Source organism: Rhinoraja longicauda, chromosome 17 (genome assembly GCF_053455715.1).
Source record: "Rhinoraja longicauda isolate Sanriku21f chromosome 17, sRhiLon1.1, whole genome shotgun sequence".
In the NCBI taxonomy this organism is placed as follows: Eukaryota; Metazoa; Chordata; class Chondrichthyes; order Rajiformes; family Arhynchobatidae; genus Rhinoraja; species Rhinoraja longicauda.
The window spans coordinates 21,336,814-21,349,118 of NC_135969.1; the positions used below are offsets into that span (position 1 = coordinate 21,336,814).

Below are 12,305 nucleotides of genomic sequence, written 5' to 3' on the forward strand. Positions count from 1 at the left end.
ACCTATGTCCTGTGGTTTTTGATTCTCTACCCTGGGTTAGACTCTGCATTGCTTTATAAATGCTTCATGTATTATGCATCTGATTGAGGTCACCCTTCAGCCTCCTGCACTCCAAGTCTCAGCTTGTCTAATATTAAACGCTCCAGTCCTGGCAACATTCCCAACAATATTCTCTGCGCTCTTTCCAGCCCAATGACATCCTTCTTTTTCACCGGGCAACCAGAACTGCACATAATACCCAAGTGCACTCTCATCAATGAGCCGAACAACTGTACATGACATAACTCCCATACTCAATGCCCGACCAATGAAAACAAATGTGTCAAATGCCTTCTTCACCACCCTGTCAACTTCTGTCGCCACTTTCAGGGAACCTAGTATCTGTACCTTCGTCCCCTCTGTTCTACAACACTCTCCAGAGTGAGGATGGAGGGGGACCTCATTGAAACATACAGAATAGTGAATGGCTTGGATAGAGGTGGATGTGAGAGGATGTTTCACACTAGTGAGAGTTTAGGGACTAGAGGTCATTGTCGTCAGAATTAAAGGGAGTTCTTTTAGGAATGGAGATGAGTAAGAAATTTATTTAGTCAGAGGGTGGTGAATCTGTGAATTCTTTGCCACAGAAGGCTGTGGAGGCCGTCAGTGGATATTTTTAAGGCAGAGATAGATAGATTCTTGATTAGTACAGGTGTCAGAGGTTAAGGGGAGAAAGCAGGAGAATGGGGTTAGGAGGGAGAGATAGATCAACCATGATTGAATGGCGGAGTGGACTTGATGGGCTGAATGGCCCTAATTCTACTCATTTCACTTATGACAGCATTTATCTGAGATGTCCCTCATGACGCTCCCACACACCGGCCACTCGGCCTTGGAGAAGTCAAGCTCCTTACCCGTGTCCTCCAGAACAGCTGCACGGCCATCAGCACTTTCCCCTGGGGCTGCAGGTCCAGCTGTGGACAGAGATCGCCAGTAAACAACATCTGTCCCAGGACCCCGCACGTGATCTCAACTGCTCACATCGCTGGTCTCACCCATAACACCCTGGACACCACAGAGTCCCACCGACAGAGAGCCCTTGACCTCTCCTGCTGGTGGTCCTGATGACCTCAGTGTGGCCAACACCCATACCTGGCCCAACCCGAGGCCTGACCATCCCTTAGCCCAACACCCAAACCCATCCCTTAGCCCAACACCCAAACCCACTCCCTGGGCAAAGCTTGCCGGCACTCACCTATCTTCGGGCAGACCCCATTCCTGGGCAAACCCCATTCCTGGGCATAGCCATCCCTGGGCATAGCCATCTCCCTGGGCATAGCCATCCCTGGGCATAACCATCCCTGGGCATAGCCATCCCTGGGCATAGCCATCCCTGGGCATAGCCATCCCTGGGCATAGCCATCCCTGGGCATAACCATCCCTGGGCATAGCCATCCCTGGGCATCCCCATCCCTGGGCATCGCCATCCCTGGGCATCGCCATCCCTGGGCATAGCCATCCCTGGGCATAGCCATCCCTGGGCATAGCCATCCCTGGGCATAGCCATCCCTGGGCATAGCCATCCCTGGGCATAACATCCTGGGCACAGCCATCCCAGGATAACCCCATCCCTGGGCATCCCCATTACTGGGCATAGCCATCCCTGGGCATAGCCATCCCCAGGATAACCCCATCCCTGGGCATCGCCATCCCTGGGCATAGCCATCCCTGGGCATCCCCATCCCTGGTCTACCCCATCCCTGGTCTACCCCATCCCTGGGCATAGCCATCCTGGGCATAGCCATCCCTGGGCATTGCCATCCCTGGGCAACCCCATCCCTGGGCATAGCCATCCAGGATAACCCCATCCCAGGGCAAAGCCATTCTGGGCAAAACCAAAACCAGGGCTAAGCCATTCCAACACCATCCCTGGACAAACTGTGCCGCCACTCACCCAGAACTCTGCTTTGCCGCTGCTTTCTTGCATCGCTCGGCGAGGACGGAGACGCCGACGGTGACCTCTGACACCGGCTCCTCAGCGCTCCCCATCAGCACGATCTGGATGACGCGACCCTCGTAGATGTGAGCGTCAAAGGAGGACTTCCACTCGGGGTACATGGTCGGCTTCTTCTGGATCAAGGTCTTGCCGCGCTCTGCAGAGGGGAGAGACGACAATTGATGAACGTCACAAGATAATGGGGGAATGGCGGGGGACAGAAAGGAGGAGAGTAGGCGGGAGAAAGAGAGTGGGAGTTGGGACAAGGTCCCGGCTGTGAGCTCGGCTTCACCCGGTCACTAATTGCAGGAGAATTGGACGTGGGCCTCGCGGGCTGTTAGGACCGGAAGCTCGTACCTGTGGTCAAGGCTTCCTTCATCTTCACAGCGATGAACGCTGCTGGTTCTCGGGGAGATTCTGGGGAGCTCTAGCTCGAAGAGCTGAAGGAGACGCGCAGAAACGGAGCCATGGCGATCTAGAGGAGCGAGCCTGCAGACTGAAGAGAGAGAGAGAGAGAGTAAACAGAGATCAACCCAGAGCTACTTGCACTGGCCTTAGAGAGACCACAAGACGGTGCTGGGCAGTGCGTACCCCACCACGCGGTCCGTAGGCCAGGGTCACTGATATGGAACAACGTGTAACACACAACCAAAGACTGCGTCACACAGAGACTACACAGACAGCAAATCCCCAGTCATCAATCCCAGTGTTATACACAGACCCATCCCCGCCAGTACTGTACCCCAGTGTTATACAGCGACAGAGCCGTCCCCACCGGTACTGATACCCCAGTGTTACAGACAGACTCGTCCCCACCAGTACTGTACCCCAGTGTTACACAGACAGACCCGTCCCCACCACTACTGTACCCCAGTGTTACACAGACTCGTCCCCACCAGTACTGTACCCCAGTGTTATACACACAGACCCATCCCCACCAGTACTGTACCCCAGTGTTATACACAGACCCGTCCCCACCAGTACTGTACCCCAGTGTTACACAGACTCGTCCCCACCAGTACTGTACCCCAGTGTTATACACAGACCCATCCCCACCAGTACTGTACCCCAGTGTTATACAGACAGACTCGTCCCCACCAGTACTGTACCCCAGTGTTACACAGACCCCGTCCCCACCAGTACTGTACCCCAGTGTTACACAGACCCATCCCACCAGTACTGTACCCCAGTGTTTATACAGACAGACCCATCCCCACCGGCACAGACCCATCCCCATCAATTTGGCTTTCCTTCACCAGAGTTTGCAAGATCTAATCAATCCGAGGTTCCTGCGATTCAAAAACTATGACCATACTGGTGCCAGAGAACAAAAAGAGGGTGACTTACTGACCACTGTCCAGTGGACAAGGGCTCCCACATCAGATATATTTTTGACTATAGCTTCACCTTCAACACTATCATTCCAACCTAACTCATCTCCAAATTCCTGACCTAGACCCAGTACTGCCTCTAACTGGGTAGACTTCCTGACCCACAGACCACAGTCAGTGAGGACAGGTGACCAGCCATGTCCCATGATAACTGTCCTTGCACACTCATGGCTGAGTGGCCAAGTTGGGCTCTGACTCTGAGGTTTGTGCCCAACTCCACATTGGGGGCTGGATCTCACACAATAACTGGGGTGTAACTGCACATGGGTCATCGGGGAAGGCCTGGCGACCGGGGAGATGCTCAACCAAACTAAAAGAAGATGCCTTAAGCAAAGGTGGAAACATGTTAACCTGGACTATAGCCACCAGTCTGGGCTCTGTGTTGACCCACATAACCCACCCTGACCGATGCTTGTGAGCCAGGTCATCTCCAACATCACCACTTGCCTGGATGGTGTCCACCTTCATCCCCACTCAGCCAGGAGAAGGTGGACCCTGCACGTTTGAACTCCAGCCTTGTTCCCTTGGCCTGGGTGCAACACAAGTAAAATGCTGCAGAGCTACAGTCATGGGGCTCAGAGGATGGAAAAATGCCCTTCGGCACACCTTGTCCATGCTGGAAATGGTTGCCTGCATTTGGACCACATCCCTCTAAACCCCTTCCCATCCATATATCTGTCCATATCTACAGCCTTGCCTGACCACTGGTCAGACTGGTCCACGTTAACAGGAGAGGATGTATCCCACCAAGGAGATGTACAGGACACACCTTAGTTTTACACAGAGGTTGGTGGGCCCCTTGAACACACAGAGGTTGGTGGGCCCCTTGAACACACAGAGGGTTGGTGGGCCCCTTGAACACACTGCCAGTGGTGGTGGTGGAGGCAGATACGAGAATATGCTCGGATCTGGGTTCACCCAGACGCTTTTAGATAGGCACACGGATCTGCAGGGAATGGAGGGATATGGATCATGTGCAGGCAGAGGGGATTAGCTTAACTTGGCATTGTGTTGGGCATGGACATTGTGGGGCCGAAGGGCCTTCTCCCGTTCTTTGCTCCACGTTTGAGGTTAATATGAAGAGTGAGAGGGTGCAGCCCCTGTGGCTACTCCTCCAGTGTCCACCCAGTATTGGGCAGCTGGTGGAGCGGCCGTTGGTCAGAGGACTTCCTTGTCTACCTGCGCGGGGTGGTAGCGAGGGGGCCCCTCCATGAGCCTGCCTCAGGTTGGTGGTGGCCCCCCGAGAGAGAGCCTGTGCCACCTGCAGACCCCACAACTAGCGTGGCCAGGGCTGGAATGCAGGAGGTCAGCAAGGATTGTGTCGTAACTCTAACCGCAGCGGTCAACAGGAAAAGGACAAAATAGACACAAAAATGACACAAAACAAAGCATTCATTGTACCTTGGTGCACGCGACAATAATGGACTAATACCAATTCCAAATGAGGTCTGGGGATCGAGGTCAATAATAATCGCATCAGTCGGGAGTAAAGCTGCAGAGGTTGGCGGCACCACACATTGAGCAGGTACAGCACACACCGCAAGTTAAAACAAAATGTGACAGTTACAGAGAACAGCTCCCTCCACACAATTGTGACAAGGACTGCAGTGGTTACTCTGGGCTGGCCACCTGCTGCTGGTGGTCTCTGGGTCTCCCAGCCGAGGTCTGCATCCAACTTGCTCCAAAGAGTTGGGTCTTGAGGCGTGGTGGGCCCAATACTTGGTAGATCAAGTTATATCCTCTCCCTCAATATCAGCAAGGCCAAGTATCTAGTTATTGACCAGTGAGCTCGGTGGAGATCTTGTCCCAGTCAGCATCAATGGTGCTGAAGTGGAGATGGTCGAGAGCTTCAAGTTCCCAGGTGTAAACATCACCAACAATCTGTCCTGGACCAACCACATTGGGGCTACGGCCATGAAAGCACATCAACGCCTCTACTTCCTCAGGAGACCAAGGAGGTTCGGCACATCTCCAGCGCCTCTTAGCAAGGTCTACAGACGCACAGTGGAAGGCATCCTATCGGGATGCATCACAGTCTGGTTTGGGAACAGCTCTGCCCAAGACCACAAGACAGCACAGAGAGTTGTGGATGTAACCCAGTCCGTCACACAGACCAGGCTCCCCACCATCCACTCATCTACACTTCACTCTGCCTCGGGTAAGCAGCCAACATCATCAAGACGTGTCCCACTCCGGACATTCCTTCTTCTCCCTGTTCCCATCTGGCAGAAGGTACAGAAGCTTGAAAGCGCGCACCGCCAGACCAAGAAACAGCTTCTTCTCTGATGTTATCAGGCTTCTGAATGGACCTCCCATAAACTAGGGTGCAATCCTGATCCCCAGCCTATCTCACTGTGGCCTTGCACTATTTTATCTACACTTTCTCTGTAACTGCAACACTACAATGACATTATATTCCACACTGCATTTTTCTATTTGCACTACTTGTACGTGTGTGGTTTGACTGTACTTATGCGCGGGGGTGATTTGGCTGGATAGCATGCATGCAAAAATGTTTTTCACTGTACCTCAGTAAACGTGACAATATTAAACCAATACCAATGTTTTACTACAGGAGTGAATATTGCAACACTTGCTGGTGCAAGGAAATGCCTAACATGGCGATGTTTCAGCTGCAAACGTTGTCAGGGTCACCAATAAACCAGAGACCTGCAGGGCAGAGTCAGCAAAGGATCTTTAGTTTCGGTTTTACGGAGCTGCGACTGGTTTGGAGAACAGGAACAGCGAGAGGAATAGAGGAGGGTGACACCAGCGGAAACGGTTATAATCTGACAGCCCATGTCAAGGTTGGATGGGACTTCACAAATCCAGAGGCATCAGCCCCTCAGGCCCGGCCAGAACTAACTCCCCTCCCTCACGCAGATAGGTTGGTGAATGGCCTCTAGGGTGGTAAAGGAGGCTTTTGGTACGTTGGCCTTCATCAGTCAGGGCACTGAGTATGGTGGTTAGTACATTATATCTGCTGAGCTGGAGGGTCCCGTAACTGATGGTAGATCATGGACTACCCACACCTCACCCAGGCAGAGTACCTGAATGTTGCTTCTAAGTACAATGCTCTGCTTTTGGAGATGCTGAAAATTGGGCAGAATTTCTGGCACATTCCAGCATTCCCGTCAACCAGAGGGCAAAGCGTCCAATAGTATAAGAAAATAACTGCAGATGCTGGTACAAATCGATTTATTCACAAAATGCTGGAGTAACTCAGCAGGTCAGGCAGCATCTCGGGAGAGAAGGAATGGGTGACGTTTCGGGTCGAGACCCTTCTTCAGACTGATGTCGGGGGTGGGACAAAGGAAGGATATAGGTGGAGAGGTCGAGACCAATATTGGCCAGGTCATCACCGAGAAATGGATATTTCTCAATTTTCTCAAAAACACAGCGAGCTGCAGGAGATTAGTCAAAGAGCTCAAAATCTGAAGGACAGCAGGAAGAGGCCGCTCCACCAACAAGATTCAGCACACGCCATGCACAGGTGCCCCACACTGGCAACATTCAGTGCTACTTCTACACTGGCATCATCCAGTCCTCCCTGCACTGGCATTCTTCAGAGCCTCCTACACTGGCATCCCCCCAGAGCACTCCTCACACTGGTTTCATCCAGTGCCACTTCTACACTGGCACCTTCCACTGTGTTCTGCACTGGCATCATCCAGTGCCCTTCCCACACTGGCATTCTCCAGTGGCTGAACCTTTTTGTTGTTTATTATGGTGTTTACTGAGCACGATGTTTAAATATCTGTTGTGCTGCTGCAAGTAAGATTTTCATTGTTCTGTTTCGGGACATATGACAATAAAATATTCGTGTCTCATTGACACGCCCAGATTTCTATAACTCTCAGAAATCTAACCATCAACACTTTGATTGGTCGCAACCTCCGAGCCTCCCACTGAAGAGAAGGTCCAAAGGTCCCTCACGTTTTGAAGAAAGGTTTCCTCATCTCACTCCTTGAAAGTCTATCCCTTTGCCTTGTAACAATGAGCCGCGTCCATTACTCTCATCCTCGTCCTTGCACAAGATGGCAGTTTGATCAGATGTCCTCTCACTCCATGAAACTTCACAATATATCCTGGTCCCCCCTCCACCACACCACTACCCTGAGCCCTACCCCCTGACCGTGACCTCACCCCTCCACCCTGACCTCTCCTGATCCCAGGATCCCCTCGCCCATCCCCCTCCCACTAGCCCCGAGTCTCCGGGGTCAGCACTTGCCCCGGGGGTCTCACCCACCCCCCCCCCACTCCCCCCCACCCTCCAAGCACTCAGTCCACAGTTATGTCCATCCGCGTGGTACTTGAGAGGGACTACGCACTGCCCAAGGGCACCCTGGGGATTTCCGGGACGTTGAGCTCCGCGTGGGGTGGGAAGTCATCCTCAATAAGGATTGTAACATAGTTGTATAGTAGTTCACTTAGTATATTTGTTTGTCTTGTATTATGGTGGTGGGTTTTGTTTTGATTTATTTTGTACTGTAAATATTATTGTTAATAATTGATTTAATTATTCTTGGTTAAAAAAAAGCGCTCATTCCACCAGGCAAACGATGCCTGGTCCCCTCCGCCAGGTCACTGCCCGAACCCTGACCCCATTCCCCCCCCCCTTACTGTGACCTCAGCCCTCCACCCTGACCTCTTTCCCCCCCCCCCCCCCAACCCAACCTTAAGTCTTCCACCCACCACCAACCTCTCCCCCTCCACCCACACCTCTCTCTCCCACCTCCCCCTATCCTGACCGCTCCTGCACTAGACCCCCCCCCCCCCCCGAGCCTGACCCCGGATGCACACAATACATCATGTGTGGTCTCATCCTGTACAGCTGCAGCATGACGCCCCAATTCTTGCACTCAACGCCCCGACCGACGAAGGTAAACGTGCAAGTGCAGGACCCTGGAGTGTGTTCCCGGAACAAGGCACCCTGGGGTACATGTGCACCATTCCCCGACGGGTGGTGACACAGTTAGACTCCGTGGTGAAGGTGGCAGAAGGGCCAAACACCTCCTCCACCATGTTTGTGCTGCCGCCACTCTCAGGGATGGGTGCACTTGCAGCCCAAGGTCTTCCTGTTTGACAACATTCCCCAGGGCCCTAACACTTACCTGTCCCTTGGTAACTTAACAAAATGCAACATCTCGCACTTGCCGCGTTAAATGCCTTTGTCAATCATTCCAGCTGATCTGGGGCTCTGCTGTGATCACAAACTGTGGCTGGTCGACGGCAATGGACCTTCCAGAGTTCCTGCCCGGCAACAGCCCTGGGAACAACAGATCTTACTCTGGTACAGGAGGCAGGCATTCAGACCAAGAACTGCTTCAGTTCCATCCCTCCCCTCTTTCCCTGCCACCCCAATACGTTCTCCAAATATTTTCTGATCCATCTGCACTACATCCACTGCCCTCCAAACCCTCATCACCTATTTAAGTTAAAAATGTCACTTGATCATTCCCTTTCTTCTCCTGCATTTGGACACTGTTTGTAACTCTCTCCACCCTCTGTAATGTTACATACAAAGTATACCAAATTATGAGAGGCTTAGATAGGATAGACAGTCAGGATGGGAGAAGGGCACAGCCTGAAGGTGAGAGGGGCAAAGTTTAAAGGAGACCTGAGGGACGTTATTTTACACAGAGGGTGGTGGGTGCCTGGAACACACTGCCAGGGGTGGTGGGTGCCTGGAACACACTGCCAGGGGGTGGTGGGTGCCTGGAACACACTGCCAGGGGTGGTGGGTGCCTGGAACACGCTGCCAGGGGTGGTGGGTGCCTGGAACACGCTGCCAGGGGTGGTGGGTGCCTGGAACACCCCTGCCAGGGGTGGTGGGTGCCTGGAACACGCTGCCAGGGGTGGTGGGTGCCTGGAACACCCTGCCAGGGGTGGTGGGTGCCTGGAACACGCTGCCAGGGGTGGTGGGTTGCCTGGAACACACTGCCAGGGGTGGTGGGTGCCTGGAACACGCTGCCAGGGGTGGTGGGTGCCTGGAACACGCTGCCAGGGGTGGTGGGTGCCTGGAACACACTGCCAGGGGTGGTGGGGTGCCTGGAACACGCTGCCAGGGGTGGTGGGTGCCTGGAACACACTGCCAGGGTGGTGGGGTGCCTGGAACACACTGCCAGGGGTGGTGGTCGAGGCAGATATGATATTGGTGATTAAGAGATTTTGGATAGGCACATGGATATGCTGGGAATGGAGGGAAATGGATCACATACAGGCAGATAAGAGTTCGGCACAGACATTGTGCTTGGCACAGACATTGTGCTCGGCACAGACATTGTGCTCGGCACAGACATTGTGGGCCAAAGGGCCTGTTCCTGTGCTGTTCCACGTTCAGATTAACTCTCACCAGCAGTATCAGCACCAACATCTCCACGGAACAGTCACCATTCGATGTAGGTTTTTCCATCAAGCTCTTATTCCTGTTCCTCTGGAAAGTTTTAATCCCCAGAATGATGACGGCATCAGTGTGGGTGACAGAAGGCCCCACCCTCTGGCTGGAGTACTGCTCTTAGATAGGGACCCAAGACTCGTGTTGACTGGGCAACTTCACCACCCAAACCCCAGTGCAGGCTGGTCTCAGCATGGCCACGAGCAAGGACAATCCTTGCTCCGCTCCCGCTCACCTCAAACCCATTCCCACCCCAGGCCTGACACCCCATCTCCACACACGTATCTCACCAACACCTCTCCCATCTCTCAGGTTCTCCCCACACGAACAACGTCCTCCATCTGTTTCCAGTGCCCTAATACAAAGCTCCGCACATGAATGGTGGGCTTCCAGGAAAGATTTATTGATGATAAGAGAAGGGGAGCAGAGTGTGGGGGAGTAAACAGGGAGCAGTAAGGGGGGGAGAAGTAGTACAGCAGGGGAGAGGGACTGGGAGCATTGTGGGACGGGGAGGTGTGGGGAGAAATGGGGGGGAAGGGGTAGACCAGGAGAACAGTGTGGGAGAGATGGTTCGTAGTGGGGGAGGATTGAAACCCTCTGTCTCAACCCCCCCTCCACCCCTGTCCTCCATGATCCAGCCATCTACCCGCTCCAGCACCCCCGTCCCCTGCTCTCCCCCCCCCTCCACAAGTTAGTTTAAGAGCAAGAGGAGGGGGCGACTGACACAGCATCACTCCGAGACAAACGATCTGACACTAATTGCTATCCGATGAACATTCTGACGCTTCACATTAAAGTAACAAAAGCCGTCCCTTCCCCTCGCCCACGACTGCCTGGTGGCTCCCACGTCACCAGCCCGGGGGGGAGGGGGGACATTACAGGGGAGGGGGGAGGGGGGGGACTACAGGGGCGGGGGGAGGGGGGCTACAGGGGAGGGGGGCTACAGGGGAGGGGGAGAGGGACTGTAGTGGGGGGGCTACAGGGAGCACAGGGAGGAGCTACAGGGGAGGAGGGAGGCTACAGGGGAGGGGGCTACAGGGGAGGGGGCTACAGGGGAGGGGGGAGGGGGGGGACTACAGGGGCGGGGGGAGGGGGGCTACAGGGGAGGGGGCTACAGGGTAGGGGCTACAGGGGAGGGAGGGAGGGGGCTACAGGGGAGGGGGGGGACTACAGGGAGGGGGCATCAGGGAGGGGGGCTACAGGGGAGGGGGCTACAGGGAGGGGGGGGAGGGGGGGTACAGGGGAGGGGGGGGACTACAGGGGCGGGGGCTACAGGGGAGGGGGCTACAGAGGGGGACTACAGGGGAGGGGGGACTACAGGGGAGGGGGAGGGGGGGACTACAGGGGCAGGGGGAGGGGGGCTACAGGGGAGGGGGTTACAGGGGAGGGAGCTACAGAGGAGGGGGGGACTACAGGGGAGGGGGCTACAGGGGAGGGGGGACTACAGGCGAGAGGGACTGCAGGGGAGGGGGCTACAGGGGAGGGGGCTACAGAGGGGGGACCTACAGGGGAGGGGGGGATTACAGGGGAAGGCGACTACAGGGGAGAGGGAGAGGGGGTTACAGGGGGGGACACTACAGGGGAGGGGGGCTACAGGGGAGGGGGGGTGGGTGATTATGAGGGGCGAGAGTAGGGGGTCGTGGGGTGGGGGCAGATCCTGGCTACATTGACGGTAATGTTAATTTCACTGTCCATTGCTGTGATCGCTCTCTCCCCTACTGATCAGGTGCAGCGTCGTACAGCCTGGAAACAGGCCCTTCGGCCCCACTTGTCCATGCTGACCAGGTTGCCTCCCTGACCTAGAGGTTTAAAGATTTACAACTGACAGGGAATAATTCTCCTCGTCCTTTTTTAAGTGGGAAACTCCTATTTATAAACACTTACCCCAAGATTGCCCACAAGAGAAAATGTTCTGTGCATCACCTGTCAGCACATTTTAGGATCTTGTAACGTTTCAGTCAAGATGCTTCTCACTGTACTGACCAACATATACAAGCCTGATCTTTCCAACATTGCTAGGCTGGACAAACTGCCTATTGCAGGTGTTAGTCTGGGCAGGCTTCCCTGAACTGCTTGCAGTTACAACCTTCTGTAAATAAAGGTACTGCGAACAGATTGGTTATTGTCCTGTGCACCAGGGTGGAATGAAATTCATGGTTCCCGTGAAGCTCGCTGCATTCCAGCTCTCTCTCACCAATGCCCCATGTCACAGAAACATCACCTAATAAATACATTGCTCGTTTTCTAAACCACCTACACATTAGCTTGTAATTTGCTAGTTCAGTCTGAAGAAGGGTCTCGACCCGAAACGTCACCCATTCCTTCTCTCCCGAGATGCTGCCTGACCTGCTGAGTTACTCCAGCATTTTGTGAATAAATACCTTCAGCTTGTAATTTAACACAGTCTCGGTTACAGGTCCCTCTTCATCGCAGCTCTGCAGTCTTGCACCATTTAGATTTTTGATAAATTCCTGCAAGTCTGCCTTTCATGTAAAGGAATCACGTAATGTGGAGGCACAAGGAACAGACAAAGTACAAAAAA

General features: G+C 54.0%; 1 protein-coding gene and 1 pseudogene across 1 annotated transcript in view; both read right to left on the bottom strand.

Moving 5' to 3' along the window:
* LOC144602012 (protein kinase C delta type-like) overlaps positions 1-3,834 on the bottom strand; it is a 5,318-nt pseudogene extending 1,484 nt beyond the window's left edge.
* Positions 1-12,305, bottom strand: part of LOC144602011 (protein kinase C delta type-like) — a 61,050-nt gene that overhangs the window by 37,125 nt on the left and 11,620 nt on the right.